The sequence below is a fragment of the Lynx canadensis genome, chromosome F2, assembly GCF_007474595.2.
Source record: "Lynx canadensis isolate LIC74 chromosome F2, mLynCan4.pri.v2, whole genome shotgun sequence".
In the NCBI taxonomy this organism is placed as follows: Eukaryota; Metazoa; Chordata; class Mammalia; order Carnivora; family Felidae; genus Lynx; species Lynx canadensis.
In genome coordinates, this window is record NC_044320.2 from 50,673,542 (window position 1) to 50,689,237 (window position 15,696).

The 15,696-nt window shown below is 35.8% G+C and overlaps 1 protein-coding gene across 2 annotated transcripts in view; it reads right to left on the reverse strand.

Moving 5' to 3' along the window:
• The window catches only part of RALYL (RALY RNA binding protein like), a 407,386-nt gene that overhangs the window by 343,834 nt on the left and 47,856 nt on the right, over nucleotides 1-15,696 (reverse strand). The gene's annotated exons all lie outside the window — the stretch shown is intronic.

Genomic DNA, 15,696 nt, shown 5'->3' on the forward strand with positions numbered 1-15,696 from the left:
CATTTTGGGGTTGAACTTTGGGTCTGGAACCCCCAATGGGGAAGGAAGTGGGACTTAGTCTTTAGCTCTCCAACTCTGTATTTTCCAGGGTCAGTGCAAGGAAAGGCAATTTAAGGCAGATGTGCAAAAAGCCTTTGTACTAATTTCTCTGTAGTTCTCACTTGGCTAATGCTTGTTGACCATCACGCCATGCCCTCCACTATGGCACATCTAAAAACGCCAGCCTTTGCGTAGGGCACATTTGTGCCTTCTTCAGAGACACTGCCCAGAACATATTCCCTTTGCATAGGACTGCACAGTCCCTCAAATGTGCTATGTGTGCTCTAACACCCCACCCATCCCAGCAACCTCTCCCAGTGGCACACCTTACAGCTTCTTTCTGCCTCATCTAGTAGCTCTTATGTTCAAGTCATGTTGATCACTTGAATCATTTCATCCACTGCAAACTTATACGTTGTACATATTCTTTTTTTAATGTTTTTTTAAAACATGTTTATTGGGGCGCCTGGGTGGCGCAGTCGGTTAAGTGTCCGACTTCAGCCAGGTCACGATCTCGCGGTCCGTGAGTTCGAGCCCCGCGTCGGGCTCTGGGCTGATGGCTCAGAGCCTGGAGCCTGTTTCCGATTCTGTGTCTCCCTCTCTCTCTGCCCCTCCCCCGTTCATGCTCTGTCTCTCTCTGTCCCAAAAATAAATAAACGTGAAAAAAAAAATTTTTTTTTAAAAATAAAAAAAAAATAAAACATGTTTATTTATTTTAGAGACAGAGAGAGACAGAGAGACAGAGCATGAGCAGGAAGGGGCAGAGAGAGGGAGACACAGAATCCGAAGCAGGCTCCGGGCTCTGAGCTGTCCGCCCAGAGCCTGATGCAGGGCTCAAACTCACAAACTGCGAAATCATGACCTGAGCCGAAGTAGGAAGCTAACTGACTGAGCCATCCAGGTGCCCCTACATTGTACATATTCTGCAAATGCAGAAATACAGACCTTTTCCCTTATCCTGCCCCCCACCCCCTCTTTTTTTTTTTTTTAAACAAAACCAAGCTTGGAACAAAACCAAGGCATGGGAATCAGGTAATAGTCACTATGTTCATGTTCATTCCTTAATGTCATGACCTGAGCCAACCTCTTTCAAGAATTATCTTACTGAGTATCCCTCAAATGCAATGTTAGTTCTACACATTGCTGTAGCTGAGTACTTCCTCAACTGAGGAGAATAATACTAGCCTGGACCTTCCAGAAGACCCCAAAATTTTAAAAGTATTCCCTTGGCTTAGAGGAGAAAGTATCAGTATCCTCCTGTGTGTGGGGGGTGGAGAAAGTGGGGTGGCATCAATAGAAATAGAGGCGGGCATATGAAATCACACAATATTCTCCATGAAGCTGACAACTCTACTTCCATGGTTTTCCATGCCACCATTCTTTTGAATTTCTGGCCCTCTCTTATATGGGTGGAAGGAGAGTTAAAAGCTACTGAGCACATCTGTTGTCAGTTATTATGAATGTGTTTAGACATTCTTAGTAGACTGTAGACTATTCATCATCTGTTGTTTGATTATTGGAGTTTCAGCAATAATCTGAGACATCTAGAAGGTCCCATTCAATTGATCCTTATATTTCATATAAGTACTTAATTTAAAATTTCAGTTAATAACTACAGCATGTTACAGTGTTTCCCCTAGAATATCCTTCATTTTGATTCTTAATCATAAAAGTTCTCCTACTGGAATAAATTTGGAAATGCTGCATACTATATCTCTTTCCTGGGAGGTAAAAAAATTCTGAAAAGCGCTATAGAAAAAATATATACTTATTTAATTTTATTTACACATTTTTTATATAAGCTACTTATTTTTATTTATTATATCTTATGGAGTAAGTACTGCTAGAACACCATCTGAGGAACAAGTATTTAAAAATAACATTTAAAAAGTAATATAATACTTCTGAAATTCAATGTGATCACTTTGAAGACAAAATGAATTGTAGGTTAAAGTCAGTTACCAAAGCCTTAAAACATGAGTGGTTCTCTAGGACTTATTATCTTGCCACTCCATCTCAAAGAAGCTTGCAACTTCAAGTAAATGTAGGAATTAACAGAAAATCTACTCTGATACTCTAACATTTAGCTGAAAAGGCTGTATTTCAGTTTTGCCATTAGAATGAATGAAGAAAAGATCCACTTTTAATGTATATTTATTCTATGACCCTATGTTCTATGAACAGATAAAATGCAACACCAAGTACAAATAAATTTGTATTTAACTGGGCTACATCCCTACTTTTTTCCTCCTTAAGCACGAGCATTGCTACTTGAAGCCTTTGCTGAAGTTACTGATTGTTGTGCTTAATGATACGTTTAGTGGCAATCCATTTTTCAGGCTTGGACAGCTGAGACACCAATGTTGCTCCTTAATCCAGACAAAGTGAACCAAAATGAGTCATATAATTTTCTTACAGCGATGTAAGAATCACAAAAATATATTATGTGGGACTCTAACAATACTGGGTCAAAACATAGGAAAGAACATGCCTCTTCAATAAGTCCAGAGCATTATCAGGCCATGAAATATGCTTATAAAAAATAAGAATATGAGATTAACCTTTAGCCCTAGGACCACCAGAAACCTGCAGTGGACAGTTTTTTAAAGAAAAGAAAACATTATTTAGTATTATTTTCTAGCTCAACTTTGCCATATTAGCTTAAGACCAAGCATTTAAATAGTTGCTTCTCTGGATAATAACCATCTGTAATTCAAATTATAGGTTCATTATACATTTATCAATACATCAAATGAGGGAAAGCTTCCTAATTTTCTAACAGATTGGATCTTAAGGCTTTATTTAGGGAATTATTAAGGAGACAGAATTTAGGCCTTGATTATGTCAGAACTGGATTTAAACTTCTGCTCTGTCATCTTCGTTGTTCATCACAAATTCTTTTAAGTTGGTTTTCTCACGTGAAAATGGAAATTGAACACCTCTAGGTTCTTAAAAGCTTAAATTTGGCTAGCACATGGTAGTTCTCAAAACAAGGCTGGTGCCCTATTGGAATCAGGAAAGTATTCTAAAAAGCACACGTGCTAAGGGATTCCATACCTTTCCTTTTTCCAACCTGACACTATATCTCAGCATTCAGCATCCTGGACTGCAAGTACCTACTTACTTATGTGTACTTTGCATGATGGGTATCTTGAAGATAGGGACCATTTCTTGTTCCTCCTTTGTTTCCAATATACAGCAGATTAATAGGTGCATTTGGCATATGGTAATATAAAAATAGTAAGAATTTTCTGAATTAAGTCATGTGACAATGCAAACATTTAGATGTGTTTTGCTTATTTTCATGATTATTAAAGTATATTTAAATGAAGCATAAAACGTTCATCTGAAAATATTTTATACTACAGTGTGGACATGAAAAGCAATAGTTGTTCAATATATATACACATATATGTATATGCAATATGTGTGTGTGTATGTATTTACACTTAATGCAGACACACACATTACTTGTATTTCACTCATTAAAAAAACTTAGGTCTAGCACCTCCTTCCAGTGATACTAAATGCAGATTATCATCACTACTACGAATCAATAATATCCACTAATAATGTTGACAATTATATTCATTAATAAACATTTACTGAGCTCATGCAATGACTTTAGAATGTACACAGCACCAAATTAGACTTTTCCCACAGGGCTTTTATTCTAAATTAGACAGACAGACCAGACACAAACATAGAGAATGAAGGTTAATGCATTCAGGGAAAGAATGAGTGACATCATGGCATATACATCAATACCTAATACTTAAAAGGAAAGTGAAAGATTCTAAATTGCTTAATGCAATTTCATCACCATTATAAAAAAAATACCTGTAACAGCCATCAGGACTCAAGCACACATTCTGGGAGAAGGTTGACACAAATGTCTCAAGTCAAGGAAGGACCCTGAATACATTCATCACTGAACAACTAGTAAGGCAGAAACAAGGGCTGCATTATCCTAGATTCTGAGTAACATGGCATAGAACAGAGTTGCTCCAGAGATAGCTATTCATAAAAGGCTTTAAATGGAAGTGAAAAATCACCTTTCTAGCAGTGTCTTTATGATCCTAAGAAGATATAGGAGATGGAAAGACGTGTTTTAGTGGATCTATTATCTCTCTGTGATCATTATTTCCTTTTTTTTTTAACTCATGAATCTTTAACACAAGCTTTAATCAAGTTTCTTTTGCTTCTGCATATCTCAGTGATTACAAAATGATATTATTTCATGGGAAAAGAAACTTGAAAGAAATTACATTTAAATATTAATAACTTTAAAAATAATAAATAACCAAAATGATTAAATCTCTATTAAATTAAATACATCCCTAAATATATTTATTAAATTTTAAATCTAGAAAGATATATATTTTTTAATTTTATTCATTTTTGAGAGAGAGACAGAGAGACAGAGCACAAGTGGAAGAAGGGCAGAGAGAGAGGGAGGTACAGAATCTGAAGCAGGCTCCAGGCTCTGAGCTGTCAGCCCCAGAGTCCGATGCGGGGCTCGAACCCATGAACAGTGAGATCATGACCTGAGCTGAAGTCAGATGTTTAACTGACTGAGCCACCCAAGTGCCCCTTGAAAGATATTTAAGAAAGGTAAAAAAATTATGTGACTGTACTACATTTGTTTCCATATATTCCTCTGTATATGTTCTTCCATATAACCTGTTTTCATATCATCCAGATTTTTTTTTTGTAATTAACAATATATCCACTATCACTGAATATGTGAGTAAGCTTGACTTTGCAATCATGGGTTATAGTCAGACTCTGAATCTTTCTCACTGAATAACGACAGCTAGTAAGTTTACCATTCTAAGCCTGTTTTCTTGACTCTTTAGTAATAACTTATATCACAAGTTTTTGCAAGGATTTAGTAATACAAGAGATTTTAGCCTCCAATCAATGCTTGGCATCCAATACATACTATTTCATCAAAAATGTTGGTTTTATTTAGTAAGTTGTATAATTATTCAGGGATGTTTCCTTCACTCTACCAGAATTGTAAAACAATTTCATCATAAGATCTGAAAGTAAACAGGACGAAAGTTTACTACAGCTGAAAGATAGAGCTTTCATCAACTGATTTTATTACTCATATTCAGGAAATCAACAATTAGTTTGGAAAACCTCCCAAATCAACAATCTGGAAGCATTCTTAACCTAGCCACCCACAATTCTGATTTCAGTAAGAACACATGTAAAATGAAGAGCAAGAAGTCAATAATGTTATTTTATTTCATAAAGAAAGCATTGTTATTTGTTAGAAGACCAAGAAAATGTTGGACCAGTTTCACCAGATAAGTAGAACACAGGGACAAGGAAATCAAAGACCAAATCACTACCATTGATTCTGTTACTAAGGCAGCTCAGTGTCTTAGTGTGCAGATAGATGGAGTCAAGAAATAAACCAAGAATGTAATCAATTACTTAGGAGTAAAGGAAATATAAATTAGTGTCTCATAGCATCCCAAACTACAGGTATCATTTAGTTATAAAAAGTATATATTTAATATTGGTAATTACAATGAGGCATAAATCTATAGCATATTTTATGAACTTATTTGTAGGTAATTGCCCTAATAGGTTCTAGACCACACTAACCCCTTATGGAGGGGTTGAGGACAAGTTCAAAGTCAGTTACTTTGTTAGCAGCTGAGAGGACTAGAACACAGCTTTCCTCGTATCTAATTGGTGTTTTCACTGAACACCATCTAGATTTTTAAATAGTTTTCTTACCATCATCTGTGAACTATAAATAGGAGGATAATAGCAATGTTCTGGAAAATATTCAATATTTTTAGCAGCACAAATCACATGGGTCATGTGAAGAACTGACAGCCTAGAGAGCCTTTAACAAGTAAGTGCACTTGGTTTCAGTTACATTATAGAATGGGGAAAGAACTGTGGTTCACATGCCAGCCTGATATATCATTACCAAGATAGTATGATTCTTTGAGGATTTATGCCTTTACACTCTTCAGAAAATAGAAGTATAATTTGAACAAAAGGCCAAGTTAAATTTGCTGTAACAGTAGTTATCATTATGATTTAAGCATTCTTTGATATTTATTGGTTAACATTAACCAGTGATAATCACTGTGATACCACAGTGTGATAGCACTATTGGAGTATGAAGTTATGGTTAACCATATATGAACAGCAAATCACCGGCAATTTGTTAGCCACTTAGGAAGGACTCAGATACACTGAAGTTTATAGATAGGGAAATCACAATGAAGCTTTGTGTGGAACTCTTTTCTTCTGTTTTACACTAAAATAAGTATCAGTAAAAAAAAAAAAAAAAAACACCTCATTATCCTAATTTTATATAATTGATTATAAACGCTTTAAGTGGCTGCCTGGTGATTATATCAATCTGGAAATTTACTTGGTCTGATTAGTTGTAGACTATTTCAAGAACACAAATAATCTGATGCAATAAAATATATCATAATTAAACTATTACAGAATGTCCTCTATTGATTGGGATAGATAACTACTCCATAGTGTTGATTAAAAGTCTTTTCTCTGCGGAATAATCCATTGAGAAATTTGTCATAATGACAATTTCTGGACAAATTTTCATAAAATACATTGCTTACTGTATACCAGATACTATAATAAGCATTTTGCATGGATTATTCCATTTAATACTATTGATATCCTATAAAATGGGCTAATATTATCTTTAATAACAAAAGGGAGGGGCGCCTGGGTGGCGCAGTCGGTTAAGCCTCCGACTTCAGCCAGGTCACGATCTTGCGGTCCGTGAGTTCGAGCCCCGCGTCAGGCTCTGGGCTGATGGCTCGGAGCCTGGAGCCTGTTTCCGATTCTGTGTCTCCCTCTCTCTCTGCCCCTCCCCCGTTCATGCTCTGTCTCTCTCTGTCCCAAAAATAAATAAACGTTGAAAAAAAAAAAAAAAGGGAAATAGATGTTTAGAGAATTCCAGTAACTTTTCTTTGTATACAATAAATCATCTTATTATTTATTTATGTATTTATTTAAATTCAAGTTAGTTAACATAAAGTGTAGTATTGGTTTCAGTGATTCATCATTTACATATAACACCCAGTGCTCATCCCAAGTAGTGTCCTCCTTAATGCCTATCACCCAGTTAGCCCATCCCCCCACCCACTGCCCCTCTAGTAACTTAAAGCGAGATTTGGAGCTGGAACTTAAACAAAGATTCATCATTATATTAATAGCTTTCTAAGACATTTAAACCTAACAGTTACTGAACACATAGTGTGCCAAGCCTCTGCAGAATACTTACCATGTTATCGGTTAATGCAGTTCTCACTACTCTATAAATTATATGTGCAACAAGGTGGTATTATGTCAGACTCTGGGCATACAGAAATTAAATCTCTGGTGAATCTCTGTGTACAGTGAGTGAACATCTGGAGTTAGAATAGATAGAGACCAAACGTATTTCATATATCACACATAACTATGGATATGGGGAAACAAATCATCAGAAAGCAAAACTATATAGTGGTTTTAAAACATGTTCTCAAGTTCTCTGACACTCAAATGGAAAGGTGAGGTCTCTATCAACTCCTTTTGAATTTGGCTTGTCTGGAACTAATAGAAAGGAGAGGAAACGACACTGTGGTCTCTCTAAGGCTAATCCCTATAAGGCAATGCAACTTGGGTCCTACTTGCTGGAACACCTGCCCTTGGAGCCTTGAGCGCACATGGAAAAAGTCTAACCACAGAGTCACCATGCTGTGAGGCCAGGCGACACTGAGAAGCCACAAGCAGGTGCTTCGGCTGGCAGTTTTTGTTTTTGCAGTCTCCTGAATTAGGCACCAGATATATGAACGAACAAAGATTCCAGATGACTCTAGTTCCCAGACACTGAGCCGTTCTGCAGAATTTGTGTATCAGCAACACATCACTCCTGCTCTGCCCTTTTAGATACTGACCACACAATCTGTGAGTATAATAAAGTAGTTGTCTTATATTGATAAAATTTGGGGTAATCTGTTATGCAGTAACAGCAACTGGAACAATGCTTTTTAATAATTTTAACGATAGTCATAATGATAAGATATGCCTCTAACAGCAGAGATTCTTTAACTGTAACAGACCATTACCGAAAAGGACTTGAAAATATATTTTAGTGTGCAATATAGAGAATAAAATACATGGGCAATCAATTAATATTTCATTTATGGATTTCAAGCACATAATGAATGAATGAGTGGGATGAAGGTAAAATGATCTAAATCTGTGCTGTTCATGGTAGCTAGTCACTAGCCCCATGTGGCTATTGATTAAATTGAGATGTGTCTAAATGTGAAATACACACCAATTTGAAAACTTATTATGAAAAGAGATGTAAAAAAAAACCCATTGATAATTTACATTGATTAACCACCCAAACACTATTTTGGACACTCTCTCAATAGTGTTTATATTGATTACCCATTGAAATGATAAAATTTGGCTAGTGGGTTAAATAAAATATCTCACAAAGTAATTTTCACCTGTGTCTTTTTATTTATTATTGTTACTTTGACTCCAAGAAAATTTAAAATTTAACTGTGTTTCAAGTGACATATTTATTGGACAGAACTAGCCTAAACTATTATTCTTTCTTAAACTATTAGATACTTACTAAATAAAGAAATAGAATAGAATCTAATTAATAGTCCTCATCTTGCCATAACTTCCTGCAATAATGAAAAGCAAGAAGACTGATTTTGGTTTTCCTAATGACTTCTATAACCCAAGTCACTAATATGTGAATTTTAATTGCTATCACTCTAAAATAGGGACAACAACAACAAAAAAGACTTGGTTTTAGAAACACACAGTAAAGCTAATGGAGTCACATTAGATACTGAATTTTATTAAAGCAAAGATGCTTTATTTACTATTTCTTTGTAACTATTTAAAATTCTCCTTATTTTAAATTCTTTAATTTTACACTAAATAGCATGAATCAAAACTTTTCACATGTTTTATTTTCTCATTAACTTTAAATTTCTTTTCTCTCCGCTCTGACCTCTTACCAATGGAACTGATTTATATTTTCCTAGATTTTCACATCTCTGAAACCAGAGATCAGAGTGATAAAAATGTGATAAATAAAATGATCTTGAAATGGAATCGAAATATCTTAGGCACTGTTAAAAAACATATTAACATTTCAAATATAAGAAGATCTCAAGATTTTAGTTAAATTGTGGAAGTTTTTCTTTGAATGTTAAAATAGCTGTGCACATACAAATTAGTATACATTTTAGCCTTTCTACCCCTCGTCAAAACCCACGCACTCTAACTGCAGGCTGACTTCTTTTTTCTGGCAAACTGGGGCTTCCCTTTACCACTTGCCATCCGTTCCTCTGTCACTCTTAATTCCAGACTTCACTCTATCTGCCAGGCTGCTTGAGAGCTGCCACGGGTTTCATCTTAAAAGCCTGACATTTAGCCTTTTCTTCTCAGCTTCAGTCAATCAACTATTTGAACTTTGTGAATGTACCTTGCAAAATAGGTGGATAGTGTCAACCTGACTAAAAACTGTGAGATTGACTGTTTCCTTCCCTCGAGAAGTGTGTAATTATGCCAAATGCAACTGTTGGCTTGCTTGTCTGATGGCCTTTCCATCATGCGCTCTCCTCAGAAAGACCTGAACACTGTCAGATAACAGCTGTGTGAAGCGGTCGGTGTCACCTCTGGGAAAACACCTGTCAGCTTCCATGTACAGTCAAAAGTTCAGTGAACAAGAAGACAGTCAAGGAGGCGGAATTACAAAAAGAAAAACAGATGCTGGTAGACCAGAAATCAGATTGGCCAGGAGTTCTGCCAATGACCAAGAGTCGTCATGTTCTAGAACGGTATAAAAATCTGACTGAGATTTACAAATTCAAGTGCCTTCAGGAGCCAGGCAGGTAAAACGTATTTGTATTATTACTGCTACTAGTACTGTGAAAATCGTTGCTGGCTTGCTATATGCCAGGTATTATGTTAGGCAATATACAATATATTCATTTAACCTTCACACAAATGCTATGAGGGAGACACCATGATTCTCTACATTTTACAGATAAATAAACTAAAGCACTGAGTAATGTGCCCAAGGTCACACAGTAAACAAATGCGGGATTCAATTTTGAGCTGTCTACTACCAGAGACTGTGGCCTTAATCTCAAGCCATACTGCTCTTGGGAGTGGGGACACCTATGTAACCTGGAGAGCAAATGTATTACCTGAAGGCATTCAATTCTGATTACAAGAAGCAAATGCATCTGCAGTCCAATTCAGCTACTGATTTATCTACCATCACAGGCAAAATACAAGTTGGCACAATTTTTTCTAAATTCCAGCCATGTGTTCTCATGTAATTTCAAATAAACATAAACATCTAGCTGTGCAACTAAATTTTACTGACAGTAATCAAAATGCATGCTTTAAAAAGTATTTCCTATAGTTATAACTACTTTACAATATTCCTTAATCTTTAAATTCATTTCGTGTTTTATGTATAGTTCTCAGGTAAAGAAAAAATTAACAAAGATTTTATGGCTTACGTAAATAAAGTTTCTCTCTTCTTCAGTCTAAAATGAAAGTTTTAATGAGTCTTTTTTTTTTCAAACCAACAAATAAATGATCGAAGAAAAAATATACTGATTGTTGCTGATGGTATGTTATTTTATGATCAAATCTATGCCTGTGACACTTTACTTTTAATATTAACTATTGGATAAACTATTATGAAATATTCTTTTTTTTATAATTAAGGCAGGGTGTGATAGGGTAATCATTTACTTTGCATCCAGTATTTTGATTTCCAAAACCTGTAGTCATCAAAGTTGAAGCTGCCTTCAGTTACTTGCTGTCTCAGAAGCAAGGTTGCTGACGTAACTTCTCGTAATTTTTTTATTCACTTAATTTTCTAGTATGGACTCTTGGATATGCAAGAGAGAATTCTCGCCCATCATCTTGACCTGATTAATAAATAAAGAAGGGAATGTTCAAGTCTGTGTGCATTATGGCACAAATTGATGTACCTGTGCGTTTAGACCCAGCTTCTGCTGTATCAGCAAGACAAATCCCCAAAGAATGATCCTTTATTGACTGAACCCTCCTCCCCCATATTGTGAGGAAGAATACTTTCCATGCTGCATTAGACAATTATTGACCAGTACTAATGTCTAAAAATGTAAAGTAAGTTGCCTCATGGAAAAATGTATTCTCAAACTAAACGAAAGCAAAAACAATTGTACCCCTTCTGGGATTCTATGGAAAGAAGCCAGCCTTTCAAACTATCTTTAGTTACATTTGAAAGGAGTTCAAATATTTTTTTAAATATTAATTAATTAATTAATTTATTTATTTATTTATTTGAGAGAGAGAGTGAGAGTAGGGGAGGGGCAGACAGAGATGGAGACACAGAATCTGAAGCAGGCTCCAAGCTCTGAGCTGTCAGCATAGAGCCTGATATGGGGCTCAAACTCACCAATCTTGGTGAGATCATGACCTGAGCCGAAGTCGGATGCTTAACCGACTGAGCCGCCCAGGCATCCCCTTTTTAAAGGAGTTTTAAGGGGCGCCTGGGCGGCTCAGTCGGTTAAGCGTCCGACTTCGGCTCAGGTCATGATCTTGCAGTTCGTGAGTTCAGGCCCCACATCGGGCTCTGTGCTGACAGCTCAGAGCCTGGAGCCTGTTTCAGATTCTGTGTCTCCATGTCTCTCTGGCCCTTCCCCTCTCGAGGTCTGTCTCTCTCACTCTCTGTCTCTCAAAAATAAAAATAAACATTAAAAAAAATTTAAAAAAATAAAGTTGTTTTAAAATGAACTTTTCGTGTTTCATATAAAGGCATATATTTCAAATACAATATTTTGTATTTATATTTGATTATAAAAAACAATAGACACCTGTATTTAATTCTGACTTATAAATAAGAAACAGTCATAGATGAGATTTCAATGGGAGATTCAGTAACAAAATAAATAGAAATACTTTGAATAGAAAAGACTTTTAATTTCAATTGTAAAATAAGAATATAATGTCATTATAAACCACAGTCATTTTTTTTCTTTTTCATTCACAAATCTGAGGTTGAAGACCTCTACATTATGAAGGGAGTGAAATGAAAATAAAAAAAAAAACCCTGTTATGACTATTGTGATACTGGGTGAAAATGGCCAGAATTTTCTTCATTCCTGAAACTTTTATATGTCACATAAATAAGGGTTCAATTCCGGACACAAAAGAGAAGAATCTGATGAGAATTCTTTTTTTTAATTTTTTTAATGTTTATTTATACTTGAGAGAGAGAGGGGGGAGAGAGAGAGAATAGGGGAGGGGCAGAGAGAGAGAGAGAGACACAGAATCCAAAGCAGGCTGAACTGTCAGCACAAAGCCCAACACAGGGCTTGAACTCACAAACAGCGAGATCATGACCTCAGTGGAGGTCTGATGCTTAAGGGACTAAGCCACCCAGGTGGCCCCATGATTAGAATTCTTAAGCAACTTTAGTCTGATGACAAAACGATGGAGACAAACCCAAAAATTTAGATTTGATGATGGTTTAAAAATGCAAGATAAAGCATCACTTATTCCCATTTTCAGCCATGACAGAGTTACTAAAATCACCTTGCCCTAAAACCTGAACAATGTATGTGAAACAAACACGTTCAGACATTTAACAGCAGAAAACACAGGACAGAATACCCAGAAAAGGAAATGTGAAGTGAACTGGCTTTCTGCCAGGAGGCACTTGCTAGATCATTGCATAGGAAAGGTAGGCAAAGGATGCAGCTGAGCAGAGAGAGCAGGCTTTTTGAGTTGAGGAGGCAGAGATGTATGTGGGAGAGAATGGAGGTGGTTGGGATATCTAAGCATCGGAGAAAATGGAGATTTGTGGAGAAAGACATCCAGAAGTCTGCAAAGGGGTTTGCATGAGGTTGTTGGCCATTCTAATGGGTGTGTAGTAGTATTTCATTGTTGTTTCAATTTGCATTTCCCTGATGATCACATATGACTTTGGTGAAGTGTTCGTTAAGGTCTCTGGCCATTTTTTAATCAGGTTGTTTGTTTTCAGCATGGACTTCCAAAGAGAGATTACAAAGAAGCTAAAGATTTAAAGGAAAACATGAATATAATGAAGGGGAAATGAAAGGTATATTAAAAAGCCAAAGTGAACTTCTTTGGATTAAAAACCACAGTATCAGAAGTGAAGAACTTAATGGATGGAATTAATAGCTGACTGGAGACTACCTCCAAATTGATCATGGAAGACACAGCAGTATCAAATAGCCAAATTGAATCACAGAGAAAAATAAATGGAAAAAAAAATTACAAGTACTTCAGAAACCTGATAAAAAATATCAAGACGTTTAAAATACATAAATTGGTGTTTAAGACAGAAGGGGAAAGCAGAAAGTATATTTGAAAAATATTCTAAATTTAATGGAACCAATAAACCTGTCAAAATCCTAAGCCAGATAAATTAAAAGATAGCCATACCAAAGCATATCCTAATCAAACTGATGAAAACCAATGAAAAAGAGAAACTCTTAAAAGCAACTTGATGAAAGAAGACTTTTTGTTTTATTTGCACATAGGAGCAAAGATCATCATAGCCTTTTCATCAGAAAATGTAATTAGAAATCAATGGAATGACATTTTGAAAGAGCAGAAAAAACCTGTCAAGCTAAAAATTCTATATCCAGCAAAATTGTCCTTCAAGAATAAAGACAAAGTATTCAGACAACCAGCAGTCAAGAGATTGATTGCCAGCATATCTGCATGATGATTTTCAGTAGAAAGAAAAGGTCACCAGAAGGAAACCTGGGTCTACATATGGAAACAAAGAACACTGGAAATGGTAAATATGTGGATAAATACAAGATATTTGCCAATTTTTAAATTTCTTAATTGTGCAAAGCAAAACATTTAAAACAAAAATATTACTAATATATAATGAGTTAATAACATATGTAAAGTGTAACATTAAAAAATAGCTAATAAGGGCAATAAGCGACACAGTGAGATTTGAAGGTAGATTTTTGGTGGTCCTACAAAGATAGGTTATATGTTAAGTGTTGGTCCTGCTTTGTCTGAGAAGTCCTGTTTTATGCCTTTCATACTGACATAATTATTGATGAGAACACTCTTTCACTCTCAAAGGAGCCCTAGTTTTTAGAGAATATATTATATGATATCTCTAATGAAGTGAGACAATGTGCCAATAATTATGTCATAAATACTGGTTTAGAGCAATAGGTAAATCTGATGCCTGAGAATCTTCTAGGGAGCCTGTTAAAAATAGAGCTGTCTCCCCTCCCTCGACACTCTCCCCAATCCTAGTAAATCTGGGGCAGGACTTAGGCCTTTAAAAATTTAACATATTATTTGAAACAACTCAAATTTTGAGAATCCTCTATTGTAAAAAAAAAACTTTCAATTATTAAACCAACAGCACACACCAATGTAAACATCTTGTGCAAAAATTAACACACTTTACCGCTACAAGGCTTTCAAGGGATCCTTATGGCCTAAGTTTTTCTTTCTAATATACTGTGTAGCCCAGTACACAGTAAAGATCTTGGAAGGCCTTTTTAACTAAACCACTAACAGGCCTCTCAGTCCTATGGAAGTCATGAAGAAAAAAGTGAGGGCAAGTAATACTGTAGTTCATTTCTTATGCTGATAATTTGAATTACTCTAAGATGCGATTATATCCATATTCAATGAAAATGAAGAATGGAAAGAAGTTGTTCTATGAGACGGGAGAAATTTAAAAAGGAACTGTAAATAAGACAATCATATTCAGATATACGAACATAGTCACTTTGAAAAACCTAACATAATCACAGACTTAAGAGTATGTTGGTTGTGTAAAACAGCATTAATTCTATTTTATTTTTATTTTATTTTATTTTATTTTATTTTATTTTATTTTATTTTATTTTACTTTACTTTACTTTAAAAAAATGTTTAATATATCAAAAGGCCTGCTTTAATGACATGCTAGTGCCACCTTAAAATAATCCCAATAACCCATCAGGAACATGCTCAAGTTGACCAGCCAACTCTTATTTCTAAACTTCTGTGTGTTTGTGTGTGTCTTTTAAATTGAAGCCAAGGTGCTCAGGTGATTGCTTCTTCCACATTGTGCATCCTCAGGTTACCCAAGTGGTGTCAATCTGTTCCCAAGAGTGGCCAGGGCACAGACGCCCTGCAGTGGTGGTGAGGGAACAACAGACAGCCCCAGATAGCCAACTTTTTCAAACACACCTCCCTCACCCCTGCTCAAAAGGAGATCCTTATTTCTAACCAGAGTATTCACCTCAAATTTTGGCTCCCAATGACCAGAATGTTTTTCCTACTTTAGGAAAACAAAACAAAACAAATAAACACACATATCTACACACACACACACACACACACACACACATATATACTTTTTTTTACATTTAAATATAAAAATATTATTCTGCTTTGTGTTATAAATGGAGGACCAAGCAATAAGAACTTTTTCTTCTAAGGTAGGTCAATCCATCCTTCTGCTGAGCTTGTCTTCAGGTGAGGGCATTTAGTCCCGGGTAAGGGAAGCACTGTACCAGGAGGACAGGGGCATTTTCCTGCTTGGTTCTCTCCTAAGTCTCACTTTCAATAGAA